We start from the raw sequence: 25,684 nt of genomic DNA, 5'->3' as shown, positions 1-25,684 counted from the left end.
TAATAAAGATGCTGAAAACTTGAAACATTCACTTTTACTGAGAATTTCTTTTTAGCAAAGGTGTGCTTTATTGTGGCATATAAAAAAAAGTATTTATTTTGAGTAATTTCTATGCTGATAGACTAATTTGGTATTATCAGAACATTAAAGGTCAATAACACAGTTGTTATCTATACCAGAAACAATAATTCTGGCTTTTTTGGATACAAAGAAGATAGTTTACTTTATTTGGTATTTTGACATGTTCATTGCAATGCCTCATTTGCTGTGTCTGAAAGCTATTATAAGGCCTGGTTCTGAATTGCACTTAACTACATCATTCCTTCTTCAGCAAGCTGAATGTAAAATTCTGCCAGATAAGGGAACTGTAACATAATTTCATTACACAGAGTAGTAAAACTAGGTATATTGTCACTTTAAAAAGAAAAGAATATGTAACCTATTCTCTTGTTTGGAGGAATTTCTTTTTTTTTTTTTTGTTCTAAGAAATTGTAATTGATCCTACAAAAATTAATTTTTCTGCCTTCTACAGTGTTTACAATCTCTATAAAATACTGAGATTCAGAGAGGTGCTTTTATGGGGCTCATTAAGGAATCAGAATGTTGCAGTGATTATCCTTGTAGTGGCTCTCTGAGGCAAGAAGGTATTAGTTCACTTCCATAGGAAGGGAGTTGAAACACAGGAAAGACTGAATTACTTGTCAGGGTAATTATCAAAATTATAATGAAGCTCTTGAGACTAGAAAGTCCATCTTTCTGATTTTTAATTTTTTTTTTAATATAAATAATAGTCTACACCTTGATATTGTCAGAATCTAATAGTAGGGTGTTCTGCCTATGCTGAATAACAGTAACTGAGAGCTGGACAGATATGCCTACCTGGAAATGAAATAAAGGATTACTGATTAAGTTTCTCTACATCCAGCCACTGCAATGCTCTTTAGATTAAATAGTTAGCTTCCAAGTCCTTTCCTAGTCTCGACATTCATAATGTCAAATTTGTAACTACAAGGTGAAGTAAGCTCAAGGGAAAGATGGAAGGGGAGAAAAGGGCAATGCTGTCAGTTCCCTGATAGCCTACTGTATTCATGGATCATCAGACTAGATGATGAAATTATTAAAATAGCAGAGAAAACAGGCAATCAAAAGTATGGTACTTGTAATAATCTTTTTGCATTATTCTTCATGCTTCTTCACTTGTGTTCCTTGGAATAGATTGTTAACATGTTTCTTTGGGGAGCCCAGCCCCAGAGACTGATTCTGAAGTAATGACTTCCTCTTTGGATTAAGTAATTCTGAAAGGCTGCTCATTTTCTTTGACTATGTCTAAGCATCAGTGGTAAAACATTTGTAAAAAATAATAATCTATTGACATTATTTTTTTCTATAGGCTATACAATATAATGAAAAATTTGTACTGAATTTGATCACATTTTATATATTATACAGATAATTTTGTATTATTGGGAAAAATATAAAATGGTCTTATTTGTGAGAAAAAAAAGCCTGCAACTCCTCTGCCAATTATCCCCAAGGCAGGAATCAAAAATTCTCTCATCTTATGTATTTGTGTGGGCTTTATTGCCATGTTTATTAATGATGGACAGTTGATATGTTGTGAGTTAGATAAATATGCTGAAATTATTTACTTAAGTATTTTATCCCTGGTGTTACTTTCCAGCAATGTAGCTTAAATGCAGGAAAAAAAAAATAGGTTACGAAGATAAATATAGGTAAAATTATGCAGGGACTTTGCAAAGCCATTGACAGTATATCATGATCATGTATTTGAATAGTTGAAAGCCATGTATAGTCTTAATATTCATGGGTGGTATAAACTAAAGGACAGTTTCAAGGGTCTAAAACAGTGCCTTGAAAGAAAGATGATTGCAACATTTATTTAAATGCTGCCAATGCCCCACACATTCTGACAGACTTTATTAACACAAATCGTCTTCAGAAAAATGATCTTCAGATTCAGGAATTTTAAATAAATCTTTTTTTTTTCCTGTTAAATTCTAGTTCACGTTATGCCACCACTAATTTTATAACCAACTGATGAGAGCTGTGAATATCTACGGAGAGAGAAATTGACTTTGTTTACAATACAAACATAAACTAAAGATTCCTTCCATTTATTGATGTGTCCAAAAAATAAACTGGACCTTTCCTAAAAAAATTCTTTTTGATTCTTCCAAAATAAAGAAGCAGATATTATCCTTCTTAAGTATTTCTGTCCATTTCTTTTTCAGAATCATGGCATTTGTGCATTAGCTGGTATCTGGCAAATCTCCATGAGAATTTTCATTCTGATCTTAAGTGCACTTTTGAGGCAAATCTCTTGATCATTCAGACTTACTGTACTTTCGTTCACATTGGTAGAAGTCTTGAAGAGTACAAACTAGATCATTTCTGGATAAAAATAAGCAAAGAGGGTGAGCTACATGAATTGGCACTTAGTCCATCACACCAGATGAGATCTTGTCTACAGCAAAAAACCACTGAGCTGCATTTATTGTGGGCATCGTTCCTCAACATCAGCTGCTTTATTCTATGTATATATTCTTACTGGTTCATGTTACTTGCTAACATAGGTGCAGCTCATGTCTAATAAAAAATAGATATGGTGAAACTACCCAATGCTGGGTGAGTGCTGGCATGTTTAGTCAGCTCTCTTTCCCTTAGTTAAATTTCCAGTCCTTTTAAGAAGAGCTACTGAGCAGAAGTGATTTATACATTCAAGTGTCCAAAGGTGAGGAAGAAATTATGCAGAATAGTACGATAATGTAGGAGAGTAGGATCTCAGTTTTATTGTAGCTCTTTGCAGTATTTATATTAAGATTTATATTTATACCATTTATATGCATACATTCATCATGTTTTCATTCTTGTAATGCACAACTCCTATAGCCTAAAATCCTTGGAAATCTAGGTACTAAAAGATAAGTCTTTGCATGATTTACACAAAATCAGAAGAGAGACAGGCTGTTGAGTTAGAAGAAATAAGCTTCCAATGCATAGTGACAAGAGAGGTCCCTGAGCAAAAATTTCCATTGCTTTCTCATGTGTATATCCTACTGTACTGTTGAATCATTTCTTAAACAAATAACCCCGAAATTATACTCGGGGACTCTAGTATATACGTGTGTGTGTGTGCATATGTCTGTGATCTCCATATGAGATCTACAGGAGAAGTCAAAAATAAAGCCTGAGTAAATTTACATTTGCCCATATGCCTTCTCTTTTGATTAATTCTGTCTTATATGTGTTAGAACACAGCCATTACGTTTTGCAATGTGAAACAACACAAAGAGCAATAAAAATTTTGAGACAGATCAAGTTTATGTTAAAGTCACTGAGAGATTACTATTTTAGTATTTTTTTTATCCTAATTTATTGATAAGACAAAGCATGAACCAGGCAATGCAATGTTGTAAGAATCATGATAGAGAAATAAAAAATTATTTGTTAATGCATTTGGTTTTATGTTCTATTTAAGTAGGTTTTTTTCACTGCCATAATAAAAGATAACATGAAGTCTAGTTACTTTTCTTTTTCAATGGAAAGAAAATTACAATAACACAACTAAAAAAATAATTTTTCAAGAGAAAAATTTTTGTGTGAAAAGGGTAAAAGGAATTATGAAGAATAGAAATAATTTTCTGAGTGTTGGTTTATGCTCTTATATATTTTTTTCATATGAAGGCCAGTACTTTTTCCTGAATATGTAGTCATGAAAATATTAATTGTATTTTTTCTAAACTATAAGGATTAATATTTCAAAACTTTTTATATATGAAAGAGATGAGAAAGGATGCATATATTATTCAAAATCTGTGACAGGGAAATCTTGTATGCAGAATGCAGTCTAAAATGCCATGTTTTTTCCTTTAAGATTCTCATAAAATGTGTATTTTTAAAATACTTGGCTATATAAAATTCATTTGCTCTTTCTTTTGGAAACATTTGCTAGCTGTTTTGCAATATCCATTAGTAATGCATATGATTTACACATTTGGTCATCTTTTTCTGTTTTTTTCTTGTTTTCCCTTTTTACTTTTTTTCTCTTCCATGTCTCATCAGGAAAAGAACTACTAAAACAAGCATATGGAAAACATGTGGGTGTATGTTTATGTGAGTAAAACCAGCAGCTGGGGATACTCCATTTGATTGTATACTTTTTGTGCTGATAAACACTCCAGACTTTATTCTCATGAGCCTTCTGGTTCCACTGTCTTGACCCTTAGTGCTTTAATCCTTAAACCTTCATTGAACTGGCCCAGTTTCATGTGGAAGGAGGATAAGTGTGCTTTAGTTGGTGTTGTCGAGATCATCATCTCTACTGTTCTTCAGAGTCAGCTTGAGTTATTGGGATTGATCATTTGTCAGGTCTTCCCAAGCTGAAGCTGTATAAAGTTAGATTATTCTGCTTCACTTTTCTGATCTTTGTTTAGGGCTCTGCTGCTTAAATGAAAAGCAAACTTAATGCTCATCTGCAGCTGCTGTTGTGCTGGAAGACAGCTAAAAGATAGAGTACTGCCATTAGAGTCACTATATTTTCACTGAATTTTGTTTACAGATTGTACTGTTGAGCTACTTTATATCCTTCTCTTTGTCTGTTTCCCTTCCTCTGGGCAGGATTGATAATGCCCTCTGTAAACTGATGTACACTTATCATCTGTAGTTCTTATATGAACATGGGTTTGTGGAACCTGAACATCATTAACTTTCCTAAGTCAAAGTCCATAATACCTCCAGGATTTTGACAGTGTGTTGCTACTCAAATCCTATGTGCACCCTGCATTGCTGATACGTGTGTGCTGCTAATTTGTTGTTGCTACGACTAATTTATTACTTTTTCTGTCTACTGTGAAAAGTGTTTTTCCATCCTTTTCCAGCAGGCAGTACTGAAAATGTAGTTCTTGTGGACTAAGAGAAAGAGCTTGTATCTGCTGCCCTAGCATAGCATGATGCAGATGCTTCCCTGTGGGAGAGAGGTAGGTGTAGAAGCAGGGTCAGCCCATAAGCCATGGTCATTAATAACGGGAAAATCATGATTTATTTGTACTTTAGGAAAGTCATCTGGAAGTCCCATTCAACCTTCCCTCAGTAGTTCTGACGATATGTGTGCTGCTGTGCTGAGGAGGGATGTATGTTAGAATGCTGCACTTCAGTCATGGGAGGAAATACCCTTCATCTAAGATACATAATTGCTCTTTTATAACCTCTTTATAGATAGGTGTGTATCTCTTCTTAGCTGTGCTTTGTACAGCCCAGCCTTGCTGAAACATCTATTCATCTGCCTGTCAAAGTCATGACATTCACAGATCATGAGCAAGTTGAAAAAACACTCTGTCTTTTTTTTTCCATCTTCCAAAAATGTTTCTTGTTGCTCTTTCTTAAAAATGAAAACAGTACGTTTTGAGGGAAAACTAGCTTCAGTAGAGAAAGCATGTCTCAGATTTTTTTTGAGGGGGAAGTTAATCAGCATTCCTGAGGTTCTTTCATGTGCAGGAACAAAACAATTTTTCACTTGTGGAATGAAGAGAGGTCTTCCAATTCACCCATTCTTTTCTTAAATATGGATTCAATTTCACTCATATAACACTTAAGAATGAATTTTAGTAGGATTATTTACAATGATAAAGATTAGAAATTTTACTGAAAAAGAAAAATCCCAAGGAATCCCATACTCCATGGTCAATTCCGTAGTGCTGCTAATAAAGGAGTCACAGAAATCCCAAAATTGTCACCAGGGGTCCACAGTAGTAACACAGTTAACTACAAAATAGATGCTTCAGGAAGTCAGAAATGCTACAGTGCTACTAGGTGCAACTGGTATATCAGATTAGGAAGAAAGTAAATTAGCGGTGCTCCAGGTACCAGCTGTTCCAGTAATGAAAACTCTACTACTTAGAAGTATTGTTTAAAACAAACTAATTCTAAGATTATTTTTATTTTATGTGAGATTGGTGTTACAATGGCTTGTTAATCATGCGGGCTAAACCCAGTCTAAAAATGTCATTAACTTAGTGAACAAATTAGCAAAGAAATCTTGATGTAGATATGAATTTCAACATTTTTAGCAGGGGTATCTCGCTAATTTTATCTATTTAAAAATATTTAGGAAAAATACAGAATTCAGTTGAATTTTTACATAAGATCATCATCCTGATAAGGCTGTAAGTGTTCTGGGACATAGTTTATTCATGATTTTGTAGCATGAAATTTCACTGTGACAGGTATTTGGCATCCCACAACAGCAATTCATGCTTCTTGTAATGTATCATTAAAATGAAAAATATGCATTTTAAGGCAGACATACAGTAAATCAAAAGCCCTTTTTTGCTTAAATATTTTCTTTTGTCGGTGCTAGACGATTTTTTGAAGCATATTTTGCAGCACTCAAAACAAGGCCAGCTGGATGCCAGAAAGGGATGAATCTATTCTGAAAGCTTAAAAAGGTCCACTGCAAGTGAATACAGTATTCTTTTCATAGCCCTAAGCCAGCCTCTCAAATACTTAGTTTTAGAGTAAAGGATGTAGCTCTAAATTGGATCTCATAGCAGCTCAACAAGAATGGCTATTTCCCTGTGCAGGTGTGGAAGGTGAATGTAAGGATGGGAAGCTCTGTGCATAAAGCCTTTTTCTTTTTCTGTTCTTTTTGAGTCAAACTCCCCATTGCTCTTTTAATAGAACAAGCCCTATGGGGCATATGGCTGGTACAAATAGAATTGTGCCTACTGTAGTTATGGGTTTTGGCAGTTGCATGTTATTCCCTATACATAAATAAAGTGCAATACTACAGAGGACAGCCTTGCATGTCTTTCCACAGGTGGCTTGCACACACTGTTTTCAGAAGCTACACTTGCTATGTTCATATAGCCACACATTATGAGTATTTCCCAGATCTTGCCTTCTGATTGAGATAGGAAAATACAGCTTGCATCACTGCTAGAAAGCAATACTTTTCAATTACTGTAAGCAACATTTAGAAGAGAATACTTTTGTAAGGCAATTTTCACTGCAATGAATCTATACACTACAGTTCTGCAGAAGATAAATCAATGTCTGGTATTCATGAAATAAATTATATTTTCTATCAAATAACTTTGCATTGAAAAAAAATATTTTTCTAATCAAATTATTAATAGAATTGGAAACATTAACTTTCCACGGATTCAGTAATTTGTGTATCTAGGGTATTTTCCCCTCAAAAAGATGAGCTACAGATAAAACTACTGTGTTTTGGTTACTCATTTTTGGCAAATTCGGTAGTCAATAAGAGTAATTACCTGTTACTTCTTTGATTTGGTTTAAGCAAAAGCACTCTGTTTACATATTATCTTCCTGAATGAACTGAATTCTTGCAGTAGTTGACTTATTGTCTTACGGAAATTAGACTATATTCTCCTTTGTTGTTAAATTTAGTTCAACTTATTCAACTTATTCAAGTATTGCTAGAGTAAGAATTTCATTAATAAACAGATTCTAAATAGTTTTGGATTAATTGCTCTGATTCTAAATAGTTATCAGTGTTCTGTGATCTCATTAACAAATATGTTGTTTCTATGCATACTTCAGGTAGAATTAAAATTTATCTCTCACTAGATTGTATGTTTTCTTAAAGTGCCTTAATCACAGTAGAGATTCTATATTATTCAGTGAGTAAATTTTTTTGTCAAAACAAAGGAGAAATTTCTTTTTTATCTTAGGTTGTGTTTATATTGGCTTGTTAAAGAGGCACAAACATGTTTATCACTTCTGGTTTTATATTTGGAGCAAGTGTCCCAAGATGATGAACTTGAGAACTGTATGGCAAATCCATGAAAGAAGGCAGACAGCAAAGGAAATAGATGATGTTTGATGCTCAGGTCTCCAGCCAATAAATTTATTATTATTTAATATCTAAGTTTGTTCTTATGTTCAAAAGGTACATGTGCAAATCATCTATCAAACCTAAGGAATTTCTTTCTTTTTTTTTAAGAAAAACATTAGAAAATGCTTCCTTTTGTGACTATTACTTCCTTGATCATAATTAACAGCTACTGCAAATCCAGGTGAATTTAGCTATCAATAGCTGCAACATTTGTCAGTGAAAGAAGCCTAAGAAGCCTTGCTTCAACGTACATTGGTAAAAGGATAAAATCTAAAACCCCTGTCACATAACAAGTAACTCCTGCACCAGTGGAACAATTTTACAGTAATTTCTGTCTAAATGAAGGTTTATTGTTAAAATTGCAAAAAGCATTATTTGATCAGTTCAGTTGAGTTTTCTGTTCAGTTTATCCCATTTCTTGAATCTTGAAACATTCAAATAGTATTATTTGAGGTTCTGGAAAGTCAAAGAGAGGAAAGGAGGTAGAGAGGGAGGGTGTCGTGGTTTAAACCAAGTCCCCCAACTCCCGGAGAGTTAGGAAAGAAAATCCAAAGAATGTAGCCCCCACGGATTGAGATAAGAATGGTTTAATTGCTAAGGCATAACACAAATCACCACTGCCATTACCACCACAAATAATAATGATACAGCCAATAACAAGCGAAAAGAATACAACACCCCACCAGCCACCGACCCATAACTCACTCCACCCTGCCCGGCCGAGCACCATGTGCTCCCTCCTCCATTTTCCTCCAGAGCTCCACCCTTCCTGCTCTCTCTTCCAGTTGCATCCTGGGCATCACGTGCTATGGTATGGAATACCTCATTGGCTAGCCTGGGTCAGGTGTCCTGTCTCTCCTTCCTCCCAGACTCCCCTCCTCCCCGTCAGAGCACATGCTCAGAAAAGGCCTTGAACAAAAACACCCTCAAAACATGCTCTCTATCAAGCAACTGTTCCCAGCCCAGAAGTCAAAACACAGCACTGCACCAACTACAAGAAGGAGAAAAAATGACTGCTATGGCTAAACCCATGACAGAGGGAGAGATGGTGATTGATTTCTTCAGAAGGAAATATTTTGTTTTTCAGTTTTAAGATACTCAGTTTATTAAAATATTAAAGTTAAAAAAAAAAACTTACTAAAGTGTATGTATTAAAAAAAAAATTAAAAACCATGTTTACTCTCACTCTGCAGGAGAGTACCCTGCTATTACTCAGCAGGAGAGTACTCTGCTAGTACTTGCAAGGTCCTGATTGTTATTGAATAAAATTGGAGATAATGGGAGTTCTGCCACTGACTTTTCCAAGGCCAAGGTTTAAGCTTTATGATAGAATTAGGCTTCCCTGGAGCCTGGAGAGATTTTGCCCGTGTAAATAATTTTCCCTAGGACTTCTGGAAGAAGAATATGCAGGATTAGGAACAAATTAACACCTCTGTTGCTTCATGGAGCAGCTCTATCTGAAAAGGGGGGCATATAAACTCTTCCAGACACAGCTCTTCTACTTCGCTTCTTGCTTTTTCGCTCTCCCAGCGTCTCTGTAACAATAACCTTGCTGCCTTCTGTCTCTGGGGTAAAAATGACTCCATGCATTCTTGTCCTTCTCCATCTCCAACAGCAGCAGCAGAGGTGGCTGTTCTTTTATTTCTTCAATATAATACATAAGTAGAGCCACAGCTTTAGAAAATGGTCTTCCTTCAACCTTACAATCATTTCTGTTCCAAATTTTAAAGCATTTTTATTGTCTTTATCTATGATACTGCATTCTCAATTGATTTTTTAAGAAAATTTTTCTTTATCCATTAAAAGTATGAGTAAATCTGCAAATAAATGCTATAACTAAAATATAACTTCATCTAAACTCAACACATTTAAAAAAGAAATTTGCACTGGGACAATCCAGCAGAGACAAACCAGCAGAGGCAATCACTGTTCAGACTTATAATTAAACTGTTCCATTTGAGCAGAAATAATTTTCTTTTGCTTGTTAGTACATAGGTGTGACATTTTTATTAAAAAGAAGGCATACCAATATTCTCCTGCACCCAGTGGAGCTTAATGATATGTGAAATGTGAATGTATCCATAACTTACCATATATGTAGGATTTCTGTAATTTGATTCAGTTCTGCATAGTGCCATATAAATACTGCTTGTTTTAAATAACCCAAACCTAAATAACAAATTCTATTTGGCATTTTACCTGTCTTGAGAACTTTCTTTCCACCTATCCAAAGGTCAGTTAATTAAAAGACCCCACTGAAAGGGATTTTTTTTTGTGAAACTTCAAAAAAATATTTCTGTAAGTCAAACTAGAAGAAAATGCAAACTATGCATTGTGTCACCTATCTGCATTGTTTCAGCAAAATGAAAGAAATATGTACAACACAAGCCTTTCCTATGCTGCTTCTGGAACCTGAGAAAAATTAACAGTTGCTGCGTAAAAAGGTTTGTACAGCCTTTAAAAGCATTGTTCTAAGGGAATCTTGAAGCTGGAACATAATTGACATGATTGCGCTTTCTTGGAATTGAGAAGTCTTTCAGCTTTTCTTCTGTACCTTCTATTCATATCACTCATACACATTAAGTATTATTGATTCGTGACTGCTGGATTATTTTGCTTTTTATTTTGTGTTGTGGCATGCTTGTTTGCCTGGGGTTATAGGGCCAACTGAAGTTAAGAAAAAGCGATTAAAAATTTGGAAGATAGATACTCTGTTTCACTTATAAAATTCTGTGCCTGTAAATACCTTAAATTTATCCTTCTAATATGTGTTCTTAAACTGGTTTTGGGGTTTTTTTGTTCGGTTCTTTTTTTGTTTAGTTTTTGTTTGTTTTTTTTGCCTCTGTGACAAAAATTAAGGGTTTTTTTTTTTTCCTATTTAGAAAAGAGAAGTGGTCAAATAGTTCATGATAGCGTGCCTTGTCATAGTGATAGACAGGTTGAGGCAGAATCTTTCTGTTCTGTCATTGCCTATGTGTTCTAGGTTGTCATTATCAAGCAAAGAGACAACTTAACTGAGAGTGCTTTACAGCAAGTGTGATTTACAGAGCAAGTGTTTTGTATTTAACGTAATGTTAAATTTAAATACATGAGAAAGAGAAGTTTTATATTCATTTGCAATGCATTCATTAAAGAAAAATATTTGAAATAATGAAAAATATATTAAGGGGAAGATCAAAAGGAAGAAAGTTTAATCAGCACCAACAGAATTTAATAGGCCTTTGCTCTAAACCCCCCCCCCCAGGATCGTACTGGAATTGAAGCTCATACTGATATAAAGAAAAAATTAAATAGCAGAAGTTTTACTTTTTACTGAAAGTTCAAATCAATGTCAAATTAAGTATAAGCTTTTATAATCCATTTAGAATCTTTAACTTCTCCAAATGCAATGGACTTAAGCTGATACTCTCAGAATATATGTTTACTCAGAAAGGAGGAGACCCTACAGCTCTAGTCCTTTTCTTTCATGTTCTAACTTCAGGAACATGTTCTTTTTGATTTATGACAGAGCTCCCATTAAAAGTACTTTCAAGTTGTGTATTTTTCAGTATTTTTTAAATTATTATTATCATCTTTGATACACACAGAAATATACCACTGAATAACATAACAAGAGTCTATGTGGTGATCTATGTCTTTTCATGTCTGCATGTCAGAGAATTGTGGCTTCCTAAAGTAGGGCAAACTTAGCTTAGGGAGTCTTATGGGGGGTATGCTCCTAGGAACTGTACTGAGCCTTTGACTTTGTGAAGAATTTATCACTGGATATTTTGTCAAGATGAATCAGGGAGCCAGTGTCAGGCTTGGGATTCACTCTGTGTCAGGTGTACCATTTCTCCAGCTATGGAGGTCAACTAACCAATAACCAGTTTTCTGTGTTAGGGGCTGATTAACTAGCTTCATGATTACTGTGCTTTTAGATGCTTATGACTACATTGTTGGAGATATATTTCTTCTCCTATTTGCAGATGTGGTGTGGAAATGTATGCTGCTCCACAACTACTGTCCCTCATACATGTTGCTGCTTCCCCAGAAGAGAAACACCAGCAGGAAGTTTGACTTTTCCATAATTAATTTCAGAAGAACCAGGCTTACAAAAGCCAGTCATTCAACCATTTTAACTAGATTGGACAGCATGATAAAAAGAAGTTCAAAGGAATTCAATTAACTCTAGACATTTGGGGTGGTGAAGTGAATCTCATTGAACGAAGGCGTGGGAAGCTGCTCAGAGCCATGATCTCTTCTAGCAGAGGATATCATTCCATAAACCTGCATTTGCTGTGGTGGCCATCAACAGCAAGCTGTCTTTTTGTCCGTCTTTGGAAGCAGAATGGCAGAGTATGCTCTCTTCCCTATGACATATTCTAGCCAATTCTACAGCCTACACAAAAGCATTCCCACAGGCATCATAGTGCAATTTCTGTGAGAGTAAAAAAGTCATGCAACTGAGCAGCTGTAGCTATAGCTTCCATGGGTAATTAAATCTCAAGAAAAAAATGTCCATAATGTCATTAGATGAGATGAAGTATCTCATATATTGATCATGTTGAATTTGATATTCAAGCAATTGTCCTCTGACACTAATGGTATTTATTATGTAAAGCCCAAACAGTTAACACAGAAAGAAGAATGAAAATAAACCATGATTTTATACCTTGTAGTTTAAGACAACTACAGAGTATAATTCTACAGAAAATGGATCATGTTCACACACCCTTGAGAAAATAAAAAATAAAAAAATTCATAATTTCACTTCAACTAATTTTAGACTGAAAACATCTAACACTGACAACACCTGAATGTCAGTGACATTTTGTAGTAGAAAGTTTCTGCTTGTTCTCAACTTTTTGAACAGTGGTTATCTTGTAATCTTCAGCAAGACTGTCTTCATAAATATAATTAGGCAGCTATTAGAAGTTATAAACTCTCCTCTAATGAGTGTCTTACAAATTTTCTTATGTTTCATGTAAAGATTTCCTACATGCCTGATATATATTTTATTATATTTATTCATGCAGCATAATTCATATCTTCATGCATTGAACTTTTAGATATGTTGTAGAAGAGATACAGCAGGGAACATAACACAGAATAATGTTTTACTATCAGTATATGGCATCCAGAGAGTTGTATGTCTTTTTTATATTCTTACAGTGATCTCTGGTTCAGAAAGGAAATGCTACAATTGTACATACTACCTAAAAAGAGCACAACCCCTCTATACTTACCATTGCAATTAATTATTCCATTGGGAGTTTGGTGGATCTTGCAGAACTAAATAGAAAGAATGCAGAATTTAATAGCAATGTTGTCTCTGCTTCATTTAGTTTTTAGAATTAAAAAATGAGCATTTCCTTGAAAAGGAATACAAATATCTGTTGCTGAAAGCCCAGAGCCCTGTTTGTGGCAAATTCTCTTCCCTTATTTCTTGGTTTCAGGCATCAACACTATGCTCCCACTTACCCACTGGGACTCTAGCCAGGCACTGGAACAGAGGGAGCAGCAGTGCTTTCACAGATTTAAATCAATCATTTGTAACAGGTGATGTCTTGCACAGACTCCTTTTAAACATCAGATAGTTTACCATACAGCTGAATCAAGCACACAGTAGCGAAAAGAAAGGAAAAGGCCACATCAGTGCATGAAGATACATGGCACAACCCAACTTTTCTCATCTGATGCTAGAAGACCTTTGGACTATGAAGGTTTCAGATTCAACCCTGTCCTCTCTTCCCATAAAATACTTCAAAAATTCTGAAATTGTAAACAATTAATGAAAATTATGAAATCATTTTCCACTGACAGCAGCTGCATGCTTCATTGCAGCTATTACTTCACAGGGTGTATAAAAAAATTGCATTAGAGAAAGAAGAAATTGGAAGTTGATAAATTTCCTCAAATCTTGTCTTCTGTTTTCTAATAGCCAATACTGGAATTTGTTGTTGAAAGCTGTGATTATGTTGTTATTTTAACATGATAATACCCAGAGCCCTCAGCAGATTAATTGTTCCATCAGCTTATTTCATTCTGTAAAATATTTCTCTCAAATGGAATCCATTATAACTGTGGACTTACACCTATCAACACACATACACAGAGCACATTGAACATGGAGTTATATAATATTGAGTAAGAATATGTAAAGAATATATAAAATTGAGTAAGAAAAATTAAAAAAAGACTTCTGACATTGATTTTTACATTGAAATTTAAGAGAGCTTCTGTATGCATCAACTCTAGCTGAAATGATGATATAAAAGTCAACATGAGACATATATGCAACTTGTAACTTACATATATAATTATTTGTATAATCAAGTTATGATGAAATATTATTGATAGATTTTTATTCATTATTTTACTGGTGTATTTTTTTATTCGGTAATATTTGTTCTATCATAAATCATAGAATCACAGAATGGCTTGGGTTGGAGAAAATAATCTACTCCAACCCCCCTTCCGCAGGCAGGGACACCTTTCACTAGACCAGATTTTTCAAAGCCCCATCCAACCTGGCCTTGAACACTTCCAGGGATGGGGCATCCACAGCTTCTCTGGACAACCTGTTCCAGTGTCTCACCACTCTCACAACAAATAATTATTTCCTAATATCTAATCTACATCTACCCTCTGTCTTAAAGACATTCCCCTTGTCCTATTACTACATGCTTTTGTGATAAGTCCCTGTCCAGATTTCTTGTCAGCCACCCTTTAAGTATTGGAAGACTGTTATAAGGTCCCCCTGAGCCTGAACAACCCAACTGTCTTACCATGTCTTCATAGGATAGGTGCTCTGGCCCTCTGGTCAGCTTCATGGCCCTCCTCTGGTCTCGCTTGAGCAGGTCCACATCCCTCTTGTGTTGGGCAATATAATTTCATGAAAGAAAAATATATATACTTTGGAATGTATTTTTACATGTTATTATTGAATTCTGCATAATGAAACAAAAATATTCATTAATTACGAAATTAACAATCCTTGACCTCTCAAGCCAGTAATCATAGGAATGAGGATTCAGTTGAACCTGACCAAGTCAGGTACTGTTTTTATTCCTTGCTAATGAGTTACTTGCCATCATAACTGACAGCCACAATCCTTATTGGAAAAGTCTGGTCTTAGTATGCATAAACTAAAACCCCATAATGGAAGGAGATAATGTTTTATTTAACTGGATAATTGATGTTTTAAGTAAATAAAGCTCAGCTTTATTTGCCAACAGGAATCATTAGGAAAAGAGTAGAAAACCTTTTTATTTAATTTGTCTTGAATAAGAAAGTACACTAATCCAATTTGGACAGTGTACAAAAGATACTGAAAAAGGCAGAACCCTCTTTTCTATTACAATTTCTATTAAAAAAAATAGAAAAATGCCAGTTCTTGGAAGCAGGTATTTTACTAAACATAGGGAAAAAATCCATAGCAATACACTCCTGAGAAAATTAATCATAATGATAAGATATGCATAGTTTACTATTTCAAATAAATGTTTTTTATATTTATTTATATTTATATTTTTATTAATATATTTTTATATATGTATACATCTTTTAATTGATGTTTTCATTGTTTAAAATGTTTATAGCCCTTGGAAAGCCTAGTTATGGATTGGAATTTCTTGTAAAAGCCCTGTACAAAGCTGGTAGAAAGACACTCCTTCCTATTGCAAATAATTTTCAGTCTTAAAAGGAAACAGAACCAGGGAAACAGGCTGCCCAGGGAAGTGGTGGAATCACTATCCCTGGAAGTATTCAAAAACACTATAGATGAGGCCCTCAGTGATACGGTTTAGTGGTGGTCTTGGCAGTCCTGGTGTAATGGTAGGAACTGATCTTAAATGTCTTTTACAGTCTAGTTGATTCTGTGATTTTGCAGTGGACTTGATGATTTTAAAGGTCATTTCCAGCCTAAATGATTCTATGATTCTATGATTTTAGCTGCTACTTCTTTTCATATGCCTATTTTGTAGATTGTTGCTCAACTGAGCCATTTTGTAGTAGTGTACTGAGTCCTTCCAACATAAGCTTTAGTCTGCAGTCTTTCCTGACTATTCAGAAGATGGCCTAGGTAATCCAAATTTTTAGGGTCAAGAAACAGTTCCACTGTGTTGTGAGCTGATGTTGCCTTGCCCTTAAAGGGAGGGGGAAGGAGGGTGTGGGGTATTATGGAGAGGAGATGAAAGAAAAGTATTTTATTAGGTTTGATTAGCAGCAGTTGTGGTTTTATTACTCAATCTCCTAAACTGTGTCTGAAAAACACACACCCCTTTTCTCTGGGAAAGTTTTTCAGGTTTTATATATCTTTAGAAGGCAGGAAAAAAAAGTTTGTGTGAAACCAATACATTCAAATCTAATTATCAGGTTTTAGAGGAACTATGCAGTCTGTGTAGACCATAGAATTCTTGCCAATAGAAAATATGTGTAGAATAATTGTCTTTTGAAAGAGCTATGTTCCAAATAGAAAGTCTTCTTAGGTGGTTAATATCAAAGGTTTCCCTAGGCTCATTTATACCCTCCTCTCCTGTAATGGGCATCCCTGTTCCAACACAGAGGATTTGTTTTTGTAGATTGCCAAAATAGCTCTGCTTGCATCTATGCTTTCCATACAACAATGACGTATTTTCCTTTCCTCAGTTCAGGACATCATCCCACATTTACAGTCTTAGGTAATACTCGAGTTGACGGGCTATTTTTACTTTTCAGTTTTTATTGCACACTTTAAACAAGGGTAGGGGGAAGACCTGGTGGCTACAGAGTAGGTGGAGATGCCTGGAAGTAGAAACAGGCAGAGGAAATAATTGAATAAGGTCCTAAAATATATTGCATAAAGAAAAATTACGTAAAGAGACAGATGTGAGATGGATAACTAGTACCTGCATGCAAGGAAGGGTTAATATCTTGGAACATTTAGCAATATTATCAGTCCAGCTATGCACTGCAGTACAACATTTAAATTCATCTACTACCAATAAATAAATTGAACAGTGGAATTTTTTTTTCAGCCTTTGAAATTGGCAATGAAGTAAGACCCAGAATCTCAGAATATATCACAGGGTGAATATATCATAGAATCATAGAATACTTAGGATTGGAAAGGACCTCAAGATCAACTAGTTCCAACCCCCCTGCCATGGGCACAGACACCTCACACTAAACCATATCTCCCAAGCCTTCATCCAACCTGGTCTTGAACACTGCCAGGGATGGAGCATTCACTACCTCCCTGGGCAACCCATTCCAGTACCTCACCACCCTAACAGGAAAGAATTTCTTCCTTATATCCAGTCTAAACCTCTGCTGTTTAAGTTTCAACCCCTTACCCCTTGTCCTATCACTGCAGTCCCTAATGAATAGTCCATCCCCAGCATCCCTGCAGGACCCCTTCAGATACTGGAAGGCTGCTATGAGGTCTCCACGCAGCCTTCTCTTCTCCAGGCTGAACAGCCCGACCTCTCTCAGCCTGTCTTCATATGGGAGGTGCTCCAGACCCCTGATCATCCTCGTGGCTCTCCTCTGGACTTGTTCTAACAGTACCATGTCCTTTTGATGTTGAGGACACCAGAACTGCACACAATACTCCAAGTGAGGTCTCACGAGAGCAGAGTAGAGGAGCAGGATCACCTCCTTCGACCTGCTGGTCACGCTCCTTTTGATGAAGCCCAGGATACGGTTGGCTTTCTGGGCTGCAAGCGCACACTGCTGGCTCATGTTCATTTTCTCATTGACTAACACCCCCAAATCCTTCTCCTCAAGACTACCATGAATTTTCTTTTTGTGCAACCTGTAGCTGTGCCTGGGATTGCTCCCACCCAGGTGTAGGACCTTGCGCTTGACATGGCTAAACTTCATCAGGTTGGCATCAGCCCACCTCACAAGTGTGTCAAGGCCCCTCTGAATGGCATTCCTTCCCTCTAGCGTATCAACAGAACCACACAGCTTGGTGTCATCGGCAAACTTGCTGAGGGCACACTCAATCACATTGTCCATGTCAGCGACAAAGATATTAAACAAGACCGGTCCCAACACCGATCCCTGAGGGACACCACTCGTTACTGATCTCCAACCGGACATTGAACCGTTGACCACAACTCTTTGTCTGTGACCATCCAGCCAGTTCTTTATCCACCAAGTGGTCCACCTACCAAATTGATGACACTCCAATTTAGAGACAAGGATGTCATGTGGGACAGTGTCGAACACTTTGCACAAGTCCAGGTAGATGACGTCAACTGCTCCACCCCTGTCCATCAGTTCCGTAGCCCCGTCATAGAATGCCACCAAATTGGTCAGGCAGGATTTTCCCCTAGTAAAGCCATGCTGTCTGTCACCAACCACCTTGTTGTTTTTCATGTGCCCTAGCATGCCTTCCAAGAGAATCTGCTCCAAGATTTTGCCAGGCACAGAGGTGAGACTGACTGGTCTGTAATTCCCTTGGTCATCCATTTTCCCCTTCTTGAAAATGGGGGTTATATTTCCCTTTTTCCAGTCATCAGGAACTTCACCTGCCTGCCATGATTTTTCAAATATATTGGCCAGTGGCTTTGCAACTTCATTCGCCAGCTCCTTCAGGACCCGCGGATGGATTTCTTCAGGTCCCATGGACTTGTGTACATTCAGGTTCTTAAGATGGTCTCGAACCAGATCCTCATGTACAGTGGGCCCAAGGTCTAGGTTTTCACAGTCCCTGCGTCCGCCTTCCAAGACTCGGGTGCTGCGGTCAGAGCCTTTGCCAGTGAAGACGGTGGCAAAGAAGCCATTCAGAACCTCAGCTTTCTCAAAGTCCTGTGTAGCCAGTTCTCCCGAAAGTTTCTGGAGAGGGCCTAAATTGTCCTTAGTCTGTTTTTTAGCCGCTACATACCTGTAGAATCCCTTTCTGTTATCCTTAACATCCCTTGCCAAGTTTAGCTCCAATTGGGCCTTAGCTTTCCTAACTTGGTCCCTAACTTCCCGGACAACATCCCTGTATTCATCCCATGTCGTCTGTCCTTGCTTCCACCTTTTATAAGCCTCTTTTTTCTTGTGAATTTTCCTCAGCAGCTCCTTATCCATCCAAGGAGGTCTCCTGGCGCTCCTGCTGCGCTTCCTTCTAGTCGGGATGCAACACTCTTGAGCTTGTAGCAGGTGATCCTTGAATGTTAACCAACAGCCTTGAGCCCCCCTGCTCTCTAGGGCTATATCCCATGGAACCTTGCTAAGCAGGTTCCTGAAGAGGCCAAATTCTGCTCTCTTGAAGTCCAGGGCAGTGAGCTTACTGCATGCTCTTCTCACTGTCTTGAGGACCTTGAATTCGACCATCTTGTGACCACTGCATCCAAGACTTCCCTGGAGAGTCACATTTCCAATGAGCCCCTCCCTGTTGGTGAGCACAAGGTCAAGCAGGGCACCTCTCCCCGCTGGCTCCTTTATTGCTTGAAGAAGGAAGTTGTCTTCCACACAATTGAGAAACCTCCTGGATTGCTTGTGCCGGGCCGTACCGTTGCCCCAACAGATGTCAGGGTGGTTGAAGTCCCCCATGAGAACAAGGGCCTGTGAGTGTGAGGCTTTTCCTATTTGTCTGTAGAGTTCTTCATCCACAGGTTCCTCTTGATCAGGCGGTCTGTATCATATCCCCACAGTAATGTGTCCCATCATCGATTTCCCCTTAACCCTGACCCACAAACTTTCTGTTAACTGATCACCTGTCCCCAGACAGAGTTCCATACTCTCTAGCCTATCCCTAACATAAAGGGCAACTCCCCCTCCCCTCCTACCGGGCCTGTCTTTTCTAAAAAGCCTATAACCCTCCATTCCAACACTCCAGTCAAAAGAGCCATCCCACCATGTTTCGGTGATGCCTATTACATCATAGCCCCATAGATGTGCCCACATCTCTAATTCCTCTTGTTTATTCCCCACGCTACGGGCATTTGTATAGAGGCATCTGATCCGAGCTCCAAATGAAGCCAGCTCAGTGGCTGGAGCGGCTAGAATATTACTACATTTCTCAGAGTATTTATTATAGGTGCTGGCAACTGACTGGGCGTGTTGGGATGGAATGATGCTCCACTCCCCCAACACAACTAGTTTAAAGCATCCTTGACAATTCTGGCAAGCCTCCCAGCAAAGCCACTCTTCCCTTTCTTTATCAGAGCAGTTCCACCAGCCCCCAGTAGGCCTGGCCTATAAATGTGGACCCCATGTCCAAGACACGCAAACCCTTGACTATGACACCACCCTTTTAACCATTTATTAACCTGTCCAATCCTCCTTGCCTTTGGGTCCTCCCCTGTGTCTTGGAGAATTGTCGAAAAGACTATCTGAGCTCCAGAACCCCTGACCGACCACCTCTCCCAGAGCTCTGTAGCCCTTCTTTATACTCCTCAGGCTACTACTATCTATATCCCTAGCACCCACATGTATCACTAGAAGCGGGTAATAGTCCGTGGGACTTACTAGAGCAGGCAGCCTCTCCGCAACATCCCTGATCCGTGCCCCAGGTAGGCAACACACCTCCCTTGCGACCGGGTCAGGCCAACAGATGAGCGCTTCTGTCCCTTTCAAGGCAGAGTCCCCTATTACTACAACCCGCCGCTTTTTCCTGGTGGCACCAGTAGAGATCTTCTGTACCAGTGCACCAGCCGACTGTTTCTGATGCAAGTGCATTTCCTCATCAGCCCCCTGCAGGACAGCAAAGCGGTTCTGGGTGGGTACAGCAGATTTAGGAGGAAGCCCCTTGCTTTTAATTGCTCTCTTCCTCCTTTGGTTGTTTTTTTTTTTGTTACTAATTCCCAGCTTCCCTGATCAACAGCCTCTTTCTCTCCTCCATGAGTTAGAGGGGAATCTTGAGGCCCCTGTGCTGTTTGGTCCTGGAGCAAGCAGTCCTGCTTCCTCTCAGCCTCCTTGACATCTTGAAGCTTACTGACAGCATTCCGTAGCTCAGCCGCCTGCTGGAGGAGTACCTCCATCAGGGAGCAGTGAGCGCAGCCCTGCCCATTCTGCACCTTTCCCTCACAAGACCAGTGCAGGCACTCTCTACACTCCAAGCTCTGCACCGCAACCTCCCCACTTACCGGCTCTGTCTGGGTGCCTACGCAGGCCACCACTGGGGCGGCCGGGGCAAAGCTCCCAGACCGGACCCTGGTCATACGGCGAGTGCTCACCATCACGCTCGCCTGCCCGCACAAACTGCCACACAAACTGCCTTGACCTGCTCTGTTTGCCTGCTCTGGTCGCCGCACTCTCTGGGTAGATTTTAAACCACTCACAGTTGGTGCCACTCCTCCTGTCTCCACCCCTGGTGAGTCACCTCCTCGCGGTAGCTGGGCTCTTTGCAAGTCCTGTCGAGGACTTGAGGCTCCCTCCTCAGTGGCTTTTGTCACTCTGTGGTGAGGTTTCTGGACGCTGATCTCCCCTGGCTCTGCTCCAGTGCCACAGGAGTCCTTTCTCAAGCCACCCCCCTCAGCAAGTGACTAACAGTGGCCGCTGATGGCCGGTGATCATATCAATTTAGGGATCTCACACATTCCTCAATGTTTACAACTTTTTTACTTTCTCCCTTTTTTTTGGTATATATATGAGAAATTCAGAAAGAAAATCAGTTCATAAATCAAATTTCAAGGTCTGTATTGCCATGAATTTAACACCACAGCAATCTTAGTGAATGTCATATTCCTTGTTCTTGCATCCTCTGTGAGAGTATAGCGATTACTTCATCTTAAGTCTAGACTATCTTGCAATTTGTTAAATTCTTCTGACGCCTATGTCTGTGAATTTGCAAATTTTACTTTCCAAATAGTTGTAAGTTTAATAATGCAAGTTGTTGATGTGTTTAAGAGAAGATGAACAACTGAGGATAAGATGCATAGCATACTGAGGAGCAAATCAGCACTGAGGAACAAGTACTTCTGATCCATACTACTTCCATGTTGAGTTTAGCTAGGAGTATACAACAATTCTTGAAGTACATTAACTAATGCATTTCTTGATCTTTCATGGGGTTTCATATGTAACATCAAGTCATGTGTACAAATGTGTGAATTCTTGAAGTGACTTGGATTTTATTACAATGAGTTATTGAAGCATTAAGGTTTTAACTTACTGTTAAAATACGAGTAATCATACTGCTTGTTAGGAATTGGGCATAAGAGCCTGAAGAACTGAATCATTTCTTCCAGATGTACTTGTAGTGGCTTGTTACCAACTTTTTCATCCCCTCTAAAGCAAACAAGCTTTCAGCTAGTTACAGACTGAAGCAGATTGCTAGATGACATGGACTTGTAGACTGACTCAGTCTGGCATATGGTATTGTATATGATTCAAAAACACTTCCATAATTTCTACATGAATGTATGCATTTTTTTTCCACAATAGTCTCCATCTTATTTTTCATACTTTTTTTTATCAGTCATTTACTTTGCCATATGTGTTATTGTTTGCACACATTAGCAAGAATTATGGGACAATATGTTTTTATCTGCCATCATAAAAAAATACTTGTAATTTCCTGAACAAAAAGAGTTTGCTGCAAAAAATCATTACAATTGGGGCATATTTGCCCAAAGATCTGACACTAAACTCTGTATTACTTTAGTAGTAAGAATAACTGCAGATTTTAACAATAAGTAGAAATTCATCCATTGCATTTCCAGACCTTTCTGGCATTTTTAATATTTAGGATTTCCAGATAAAACAGTAAGAAAAATCCATGTGAATACAATCATTTGTACCACCCTCTTGCAGTAAATTCAAGTAATTCTAAAATGTAAACACACTGGGGGGGGAGGTAAGATTTTAGCACCTCTTCTATTGCCCAGTAGTTTTGCCCAAATCACAGAGGAGCAAGGATTAGAAAATAAGTACAAGCAAGAAGGAGAAATAGGCCACAAACTCAAAACTATTGCAGGATACATGGTCATGAAAACTATTCTCTCACAAATCTTGTGTATGTTTTCCAGCACAAAAGAAAGAAAAACGCTTCCAGTACAGTGCAGCTTGTAACAAATAAATCAGAGACTCACTAGCAAGCACTTATTTTTTAGCCTAAACTGCTTTCTGTAAAATTGAAAGACAGGATAATTTTCTAGTGTTGTGCAAGTCCAACTAATGCTAGGTTCACACTCTCCATTCTTGTATCTGAATATCAGTATTGTGTGCCTTTTACTGTTGGAAAATTTTGTTATTTTAAATTAAATCAGTCAGCTCTTCACCTACAGTAATTAGACACTTTGTAATATTGAGTTGTCCCACAAATTACAAGGCTCAATGTGGGTTACAAACAAGCATGCATTTGCCCTTTGTCTAGCAACTGCATCTAAGAAGCCTGTATCGAAATCAGCAGATTAGAAGGAGTTCACAAATGAATATAATGTGACAGATCCCTATTAATGCAAAACAATATAACTCTGCCTAAATTAATGGAATGGTTCCTAGGTTATACCAGCTGAGTGATATTTGTGAAGGGCAGTAAATACATCTATAACTGTGGAATTGATAAGGCTGTCAGTTATAAAGCTTTTTTGCTCAAATCCGTTTGAAAAAAAAAAACTATGCTTTTGCTTATCTTTGTATTTCACTCTCCCCTTCTGTTCAGATCCCTTGTTTTGCTGCTTTCTTGTTAAACTTTTTACCTTTTTTCCTCAAATAGGGCAAACAACTATAATTATTTCCCTCTAGTATAATCCAAGTGCTCAGGTAACACATGCAATGCAGTCTGATTTTTCACTAGTTGAACATAATACCTTCAGCTGGCAATCAGAAAGACACTCAGCCATCTCAGGTTTACTGCCAAATCAGATGACAGGAGATGGCAGTACAGACAATATTCTTGGCAAGCTTCCCTGTTTACAAATCCTTGCTTTGGAACTACATTGTTTTGCCCTGTGATATTCTTCCTTCCAGGAGTATGGAACAAAGTAGACATCACAATAAAGCCCAACATATTTTATGTAATACAAGGATACTAGCAAGAAAATTGTGTGTCCCCCCATATAAATCTCTTAAGATTTTTTCTTTAAACTTTCTTATCACCACAATTTTGATTTTAGTTTTTTTTTTTTTCACTTCATGCATGTCTGTATGCTTCTGTATGATGATGGAAGGAAAATACTACTTTAACTGAGCAAGGTATAATGAAACAGCAGGAAGCTTGTGAGACAAAGAGGAAGAAATACACATTCATTATCTTAGGATGCATTATCTTTCCATTTTGCAAGCAAAGAAATATTTAATACCTGAGAAGCAAAATGCTGTATTTCGGACTGGAGAGGTAATTTAAAATCACAGGGCAGCTAGAAGAAAGATCAGAATTCAGTGCATTCACTGAAACAAAAGTAAAGAAAGAAGAGACTACATTCGTGTTCTCCCTGTCCCACAAACCATGACCTCTTCCACAGTCACAAAGATCTATTTCCAATTTCAAGGCAATAGCTATAAATGTTAATAATTGCCTTTACCTCTTTCTCTGAGCTTAGCTTCTTGCCCCATTACCAAAACCATTTAGTTTCTCAGTAATTCATTTTCTACGTAATCTCTTTTCATGTCCTATGTTTCCTCTATTATGTTTCACCTTGGGTAGTACATCATGTAAATAAAGCCTACATCCATAATCACTTTACTGTACTGCTTAAGGGAATTCACTCTCAAAAACTCCATTCCAACCTCTGTCCATTATAGGAGATCTCTCTGGTCCTCATTAGATGGAACAAGTGAGCAAATATTTTTAAAAACTATTTCAGCATCAGTGATGTAACCTTGAGTATCTATTCAGAACTGTCAGATTTATTTAAAAGATGAGCACTAAAGAGATAAAGGCACCTGAGAAAGAAGTTCATCATACTGTATTTTGATTTCAAAAAATCCTGCGTTTGAAATAGTGTTTAAGGCCACATTATAGTGGTGTAGACACTGATCAAATGAACAAAAAACATCCAAGAACTTATATTAAAGTATTTTTTTTTTCAAATTAGAAATAGAGATGTAACTTACTAATAACCTGAAAGATCGTAGAATCATAGAATAGTTAGGATTGGAAAGGACCTCAAGATCATCTAGTTCCAACCCCCCTGCCATGGGCAGGGACACCTCACACTAAACCACACTACCCAAGGCTTCATCCAAACTGGTCTTAAACACTGCCAGGGATGGAGCATTCACTACCTCCCTGGGCAACCCATTCCAGTACCTCACCACCCTAACAGGAAAGAATTTCTTCCTTATATCCAGTCTAAACCTCTGCTGTTTAAGTTTCAACCCCTTACCCCTTGTCCTATCACTGCAGTCCCTAATGAGTAGTCCCTCCCCAGCATCCCTATAGGCCCCTTCAGATACTGGAAAGCTGCTATGAGGTCTCCACGCAGCCTTCTCTTCTCCAGGCTGAACAGCCCCAACTTTCTCAGCCTGTCTTCATACGGGAGGTGCTCCAGTCCCTGATCATCCTCGTGGCCCTCCTCTGGACTTGTTCTAACAGTACCATGTCCTTTTGATGTTGAGGACACCAGAACTGCACACAATACTCCAAGTGAGGTCTCACGAGAGCAGAGTAGAGGGGCAGGATCACCTCCTTTGACCTGCTGGTCACGCTCCTTTTGATGCAGCCCAGGATACGGTTGGCTTTCTGGGTATATTGGTATCTGAGGCAGAAATAATTGAGGTAAGGCAGAAATGACTGAGTTCCATATTCTTCCAATGAGGAAAAGAAATACTAGCTTCACATTGTCTGCCATGTAATTGGCTCTGAGAGGACAGAAACAAATATTTGAACATAATATATAAACAAAGGACAGATCAAATGTTTGTGTGAGAGTTAGTATTTTTAGTCGTGTTTAGCATTTA

The 25,684-nt window shown here is 38.0% G+C and overlaps 1 protein-coding gene across 2 annotated transcripts in view; it reads left to right on the top strand.

The window, feature by feature from the left end:
• CDH12 (cadherin 12) overlaps positions 1-25,684 on the top strand; it is a 165,711-nt gene that overhangs the window by 11,956 nt on the left and 128,071 nt on the right. The gene's annotated exons all lie outside the window — the stretch shown is intronic.

The sequence above is a fragment of the Melopsittacus undulatus genome, chromosome 1 (genome assembly GCF_012275295.1).
Source record: "Melopsittacus undulatus isolate bMelUnd1 chromosome 1, bMelUnd1.mat.Z, whole genome shotgun sequence".
In the NCBI taxonomy this organism is placed as follows: Eukaryota; Metazoa; Chordata; class Aves; order Psittaciformes; family Psittaculidae; genus Melopsittacus; species Melopsittacus undulatus.
The sequence above is the reverse complement of the archived record's forward strand: the minus strand, read 5'-3'. Positions and strand labels throughout refer to the sequence as shown.